We start from the raw sequence: 7,137 nt of genomic DNA, 5'->3' as shown, positions 1-7,137 counted from the left end.
CACAGAGTGAGACTCTGTCTCCAAAAAAAAAGAAAAAAGATTTAATCTCATCTCTTAAATAATTTACTGCGGTCTTGCTGCTAATCTTTACCGATCCTCCAAGAATTCTATGGTTTATGCCAGCGTCATGAGTTTGCCTCTTACTATTTGTTTATTTTTGGTCAGAAAATGTAAATAAATGTAAAAAATGTAAAGTGAAGCCCAAATCGCTGGTGCACAGTATTGATTTGATTATCAATAAAGATTTGTTGTTTGTTCAATCTGCAGTGTTCTAAAGTTAACTTTCAACTTGAAATTATAAGCCAGCTTGCATTATCAGATGTTTTTTAGAAACCATGATGGCATCAAGCTGGAAATATTCCAGGACTCTCATCTCATTGAAGAGAGAGCTAAGGATGAGTGACTCACCCAAGGCTCTGTTGGTTGCAGAATGGGGACTCCTTGGATCAGACTGTGTGTTTAGCATAAACATATGATGGCAACGAGGCTGGGACCGAGTTGCTACTAGAATGACATTTTTATCCCCTCTTGTCGGCTTTCAGGGAGTTCCTTGACTTCCTAAGGAATGGGCTTAAATAATCTTTGGCAACCAGAATCTTGATCTCATGTTTACAAATATATTTATCTAATGTTAAAACACACGCACTTAACTATATGGCATGCTCTATTCATTAAAAAATAATACTGTTGAATGCCTCCTGGGTGCAAGGCCCTGGCTGGATGTGAATTAATGAAGACACGTGATTTCTGCCTTTAAGAGGCTTCCAGGATCACAAGGGAGAAAAGACACGAACACAAATAACTGGGCCGTAAAAGCAGAAGGTGAGAAACGATTCTCAGGAGACTAAAAGTGCTATTTATTCATCCATTCACAAAAATTTATTGAACCTACTTTATGAAGATTCATAAAGGGAACTTTTCAGTAGGAAAACCAAAAGGGTATCAGGGAGGATTTTTTTGTACAGGTTTTGAGTTTTTTTTTTTTTTTTTTGAGATGGAGTCTCACTCTGTCGCCCGGGCTGGAGTGCAGTGGCCGGATCTCAGCTCACTGCAAGCTCCGCCTTCCGGGTTCACGCCATTCTCCTGCCTCAGCCTCCCCAGTAGCTGGGACTACAGGCGCCCGCCACTTGGCCTGTTTGTTTTTTTGTATTTTTTAGTAGAGACGGGGTTTCACCGTGTTAGCCAAGATGGTCTCGATCTCCTGACTGCGTGATCTGCCCGTCTCGGCCTCCCAAAGTGCTGGGATTACAGGCTTGAGCCACCGCGCCCGGCCAGGTTTTTTAAGTGATTTGAGTTTTTTAAGTGATTATCAAAGCAATTCTGCTCCTTGTACAAGTTTTGGAAAGTACAGAAAAGAGTAAAGAAACACATACACAAATTTCCCCCAAATTTACCACCCAGAGACAACTATTTATAGTGTGTTTTCCAGCCCATTTGGTGAGGATTTTTTTTTTTTTTTTTGTGCCTTTAAGGATTTTAGAGCTTAATTTCTATTACAAATCTGTTGTACCAGAAGCATTTTCCCACATCATCTGGAATTCTTGATTTTTTTTTTTTTTTTTTTTTTGAGACAGGGTCTTTGCTCTATTGCCCAGGCTGGAGTGCAGTAGTGAAATCTTGGCTCACTGAAGCCTCAACCTCCTGGGCTCCATCAATCCTTCCCCTTCACCCTCCCGAGTAGGTGGGACTACAAGCATACACCACCATACCCAGATAATTTTTGTATTTTTTTGCAGAGAAACAAGGTTTCTCTATGTCGCCCAGGCTGGCCTCAAACCCCTGAGCTCAAACGATCTGCCCACCTTGGCCTCCCCAAAATTCTGGGATTACAAGTGTAAGCCACCACACCCGGTCTCTCTTGATTATTTTCAGGCTATTTGCCTGATGTTTTAAATCACAAGGAACCACTGTAATCATCTCACTCATTCCTGACTGTTGGACGTCGAGGTTGTTTCCGGCTTTTAATCACCACACATTTATGTTGCAGTGGACATCTCTGTACATACCGCTTTGACTGTACTTCAACTTCTAAGTTTCAGAGGAAATAATTGGAAATATGAACCAAAAGAAATATGAACATTTTTAAGGAGAATGATAAATATCACCAAAGTATTTGCCAGAGTTTCTAAGGAAATGTTAAAAAAAAAAAAAAAAAAGTGGTTGAAAGGTAGGAACATGTTCAGGCTTTTGATGAATCTCATCAAGTGGATTGCAAAATTCTTCATTAGTTTACACACCCCCAGTGCCTGTGCAAATGCCATCTTCTTACACTTCAGCTAACAGAGAGCAGTATCTTTGCTGACTTAATGTTATTTCATTGCTATTTTGCATTTTTTTGGCCCCTAGAGAGATTAAACCTTCTCCCCGACACCGCCCCCTGCTAACATTTATTGGCCATTTGTATTTGCATTTTATTGTTTATGGCCTTTACCCTTTTATTCATGGACATTTTTGTCTTTTTAAATCCATTTATGTAAGCTCTTTATAAATTAAGGATTCTAACCATCTGTTTGTGGCATTTCTGCAAGCTTTTTCTCGATTGTTTGTGTTTTAATTTTGCTTGTATTTTTTCATCATACTGGAATTTTTTATTTTTATGTGACACAGATCTGTCAAACATTTCCCTTGTGGTTTCTTCCATGGCTTTGAAGCTTAGAAAGCCCTTCACCCTAAAGACCAGTTGGTGAAGGGAGTTCCCAGGTGAAGGGTACAATGGGGGCTTGGCCTGGAAGCTGAAGGAGACACTGTCTCGGGTGCATGGTGAGTTGAACCTGCGCTTTCGGGCCCAGTCAGAGACACCTTTTAAGACTGTGCTGGCTGGGCGCGGTGGTTCACACCTGTAATCTCAGCACTGTGGGAGGCCAAGGCAGGCAGATCATGAGGTCAGGAGTTCCAGACCATCCTGGCCAAAACTCTGAAACCTCATCTCTATTAAGTATGCAAAAATTAGCCAAGCATGGTGGCGCACTCCTGTAGTCCCAGCTACTCGGGAGGCTGAGGCAGGAGAATTGCTTGAAAGCAGGAGGCAGAGGTTGCAGTGAGCCAAGATCGCACCACTGCACTCCAGCCAGGCAACAGAGCGAGACTCCGTCTCAAAACAAACAAACAAACAAACAAAAAAAAACAAGACTGTGCTGTGCGGTCACAAGTCAGGGGAGCCACTGAAGATTTTCCAGCAAGATGATGACATATGGGAGGGGCTGCTAAACACAGATTCTACATCTTCACAATGATATGTGAATATTGGAATGTTTTATTTCTCCCGAGAACTACATGGGACTTCTTCCGGATAGCTATTATGGGAAATCCAGAGTTCACTGCTCAATGAAACTGAAGAATTCTCCCATATTTCTTGAGTCTGCAGCTGTTTGGGGATTTTTTTTTGTTTTTTAATAGAGACTGGGTCTTGCTATGTTAACTAGGCTGATCTTGAACTCCTGGGCTCAAGTGATTCTCCTCCCAAAGTGCTGGCCGGGCGCGGTGGCTCAAGCCTGTAATCCCAGCACTTTGGGAGGCCGAGACGGGCGGATCACGAGGTCAGGAGTTCGAGACCATCCTGGCTAACATGGTGAAACTCCGTCTCTACTAAAAAATACAAAAAGCTAGCCGGGCGCCTGTAGTCCCAGCTACTCGGGAGGCTGAGGCAGGAGAATGGCGTGAACCCGGGAGGCGGAGCTTGCAGTGAGCTGAGATCCGGCCACTGCACTCCAGCCCTGGGGACAGAGTGAGACTCCGTCTCAAAAAAAAAAAAAAAAAAAAGTGCTGGAATTACAGGGAGGAGCCACCACGCCTGGCCTGTTTGGGGATTAGAGCGTGGTGTTTCTGCTTTGATTCTATTCTATCAGCACCAGGAAGGATCCTCCAGGCCCGCACATTTCCTTCTTACTTTGCAGCAAATTGATACTTGCTGCCTGTTTGCCCAGCATGTCGCCGACACCTTCTCTTCCTGCTTGGCATAGCTTCCCTGCAAGCCTGGCTGAACCGCGAGCGTGGCGAATAGACCTCCACTTTTCTGCCTTAAGGAAAACGGTAGTTTCAATAACTGATTCTGCTAGAGAAACCACACTTGAACAATTTCTAAAATCTCTGGGAAGGAGTTATTCTGGGTGGCCAATTTTTTGGTGAATAAAAAGCTTTTTCCTTCGAGGACTGTATTTTACTTTTGGGTTAGACACTATGTGGAAATGTAGGATACCTCTAGGCCCTTTTTTCATTCTCTTTGACAAGATTACATTCTTCAATGAAATACTTAAATATTTAAAAGCTACCCAGAATCCTTGCCTCCCAACACAAACATTCCATTTGTTTCTGACCTGCCTTCCGTGTGCGTGTGCATTTCACGGGGCCGCAAATCATTTACGGACTCTCCTGTGGTTCTGTGGGTTTCACTGACCAAGGCCTGATCATGTGTGTCTAGATTTTATACAGTGAGCATAAAATGATAATTTAAGAACATTTTTATTGAAATACACAATATTTAAATATTTAAAACTTTTTTGGGGATACACAATAGTCTGTACGCAGCACACACAGACTAGTGCACAAATCCTAAATGTACAGCTCTGTTAGAATTTTTTTTTTTTTTTGAGACAGAGTCACACTCTGTCACCTAGGCTGAAGTGCAGTGGCACAATCTCAGCTCACCTCAACCTCTGCCTCCCGGGTTCAAGCCCTTCTTCTGCCTCAGCCTCCCAAGTAGCTGGGATTACAGGTGTCCGCCACCACGCCTGGCTAATTTTTGTATTTTTAGTAGAGATGGGGTTTCACCATGTTGGCCAGGCTGGTCTCAAACTCCTGGCTTCAGGTGATCCTCCCACCCCGGCCATCCAAATCCTGGGATTACAGCCATGAGCCTCTGTGCCCAGCCTTAGTTTGAATTTTTGAAAACTAAGCACACACATGTAACCAGTCCCCAGATCAAGAAAGAGGACTTTACTGGCACCTGGAGGTCCTCTCCTTACCTGTCCTAGTCGCCAACCTCCCCCTTGCAAAGGTAACAACTACCCTGATTTCTAACAGCATAGATTAATTGGGACTGTTTTTGACCTTTGATTAATAAAATCATAAGGTATGTTGCTGTGGTTTGAATTTCCCGCATTGGAAACAATCCCCAAATTCATATGTTGATGGCAGTTGAAGGGGAGGAAGGGGCTTTGGGAGGTAATTAGGATTAGATAAGGTCATCAGGGTGGGCCCCCTATGGTTGGGACTGGTGGCCTGTAAGAAGTGGAAGAGAGACCTGAACTGCCATGCTCTTGCCCTCTCTCCATGTGATGCCCTCTGCCATGTTATAACGTAGCAAGAAGGTCTTCACCAGATGCAACTCCTCAGCCTTGGGCTTTCCTAACTGTAATATATACATTTTTTTTTCTTTTTCTTTCTTTCCTTTTTTTTTTTCCCTTTGAGACAGAGTCTGGTTCTGTCACCCAGGCTGGAGTGTGTGCAGTGGTGCAATCTCAGCTCACTGCAACCTCTGCCTCCTGGGCTCAAACCATTCTCCCAACTCAGCCTTCCAAGTAGCTGGAGCTGTAGGCATGCACCTTCACACCTGGCTAATTTTTAAATTTTTGGTAGAGATGGGGTTTCACCATGTTGCCCAGGCTGGTCTCAAACTCCGGAACTCAAGCAATTCACCCATCTTGGCCTCCCAAAGTTCTGGGATTACAGGTGTGAGCCACCATGCCCAGCACATTTCTTTTTATAATTACCCAATCTGTAGTATTCTGTTACGGCAACAGAAAATGAACCAAGACATATGTTCTCTTTGGTATCTGCTGCTTTTATTCAACATTAGGTTTATAAAATTCATCAACACTGACGTGCATAGCAATAGTTCATTCACTCTCTTTGCCTTATGGGACCCCATTGTATGACCCATCTGTCTATTGTATCTATGGCTGTGGAACAAACTACCCCAAAACCTAGTGACTTAAAATAATATTTATCTTGCATAGTTTCTATGCATTAGGAATTTCAACAGAAGCCTAGCTGGGCAGTTCTGGCTCAGGGCCTCTCATGTGGTTGCAGCTAAGATGTCCTTCAGGGCTGCAGACATCTGACTGGGGCTTGACTGTTGCTCGAGGGTCTCCGTTTCCAACCTCATCATTCACAAGGCGGTTGGCAGGAGGCCTTCCTTCCTCTCTGCAGGGGACTCTCCACAGTGTGGCCAGAGGTTCTTTATGATTTGACATGACTCTGGCTTTCCCCAGAGTGAATGATCAAGAGACCAAGGCAGAAGAAGCTGCAACATCTTTCATGAACTGTCGTTGGAAGTCACTCATGGTCGCTTCCATCACATCCTGTTTGTCGCCATGACAGCCCTATTCAGTGTGAGAGGGGACTTCACAAGGATGTGATTACCAGGAGGCAAGGATTTTGGGGGGCCTTTAGAGGCTGGTGACCACTATCTATTGTAAAAGATCATGTTTTTTTTTTTTTTTTTTTTGAGACAGAGTCTCGCTGTGTCGCCCAGGCTGGAGTGCAGTGGCTGGATCTCAGCTCACTGCAAGCTCCGACTCCTGGGTTCACACCATTCTCCTGCCTCAGCCTCCTGAGTGGCTGGGACTACAGGCACCCGCCACCACGCCCAGCTAGTTTTTTGTATTTTTTAGTAGAGACGGGGTTTCACCGTGTTAGCCAGGATGGTCTCGATCTCCTGACCTCGTGATCTGCCTGTCTCGGCCTCCCAAAGTGCTGGGATTACAGGCGTGAGCCACTGCGCCCGGCAAAAGATCATGTTTTATAGCATCTCCCCTCACAGTGTTGTATTATAAACTTTTTGCAAATTTAATGAGTTGATTTTGTAGTAAATGAGTAAATTCTGTAGTTAATAATGATATGAACATCCTTGTGTGCACAGCTTCTTATTTCTGATGTAGTTCTTAGAAATCTGTCCCTGGGAATGGAACTCCTGAGTCAAAAGATGTCAACCCGTTTGTGGCTATTTCTTTGGATTGTACCAATTTGCAATGCTACTAGCAAGCCGACGGTAGACCGAGTCCACTTCAGCTCCATCTACATTAGACCTTCATGCCGCCAGACAGAGCAGGGTGCCAGAACATGAAAATGACCCTCTGTAATCAAGGTAATGGCAAATAATAAGCAGCAGGCACTGTTCTGGGCTTCAATACTGTGCTG

Source organism: Colobus angolensis, unplaced genomic scaffold, assembly GCF_000951035.1.
Source record: "Colobus angolensis palliatus isolate OR3802 unplaced genomic scaffold, Cang.pa_1.0 Scaffold4, whole genome shotgun sequence".
Classification (NCBI taxonomy): domain Eukaryota; kingdom Metazoa; phylum Chordata; class Mammalia; order Primates; family Cercopithecidae; genus Colobus; species Colobus angolensis.
This window is presented reverse-complemented; position numbering follows the sequence as displayed.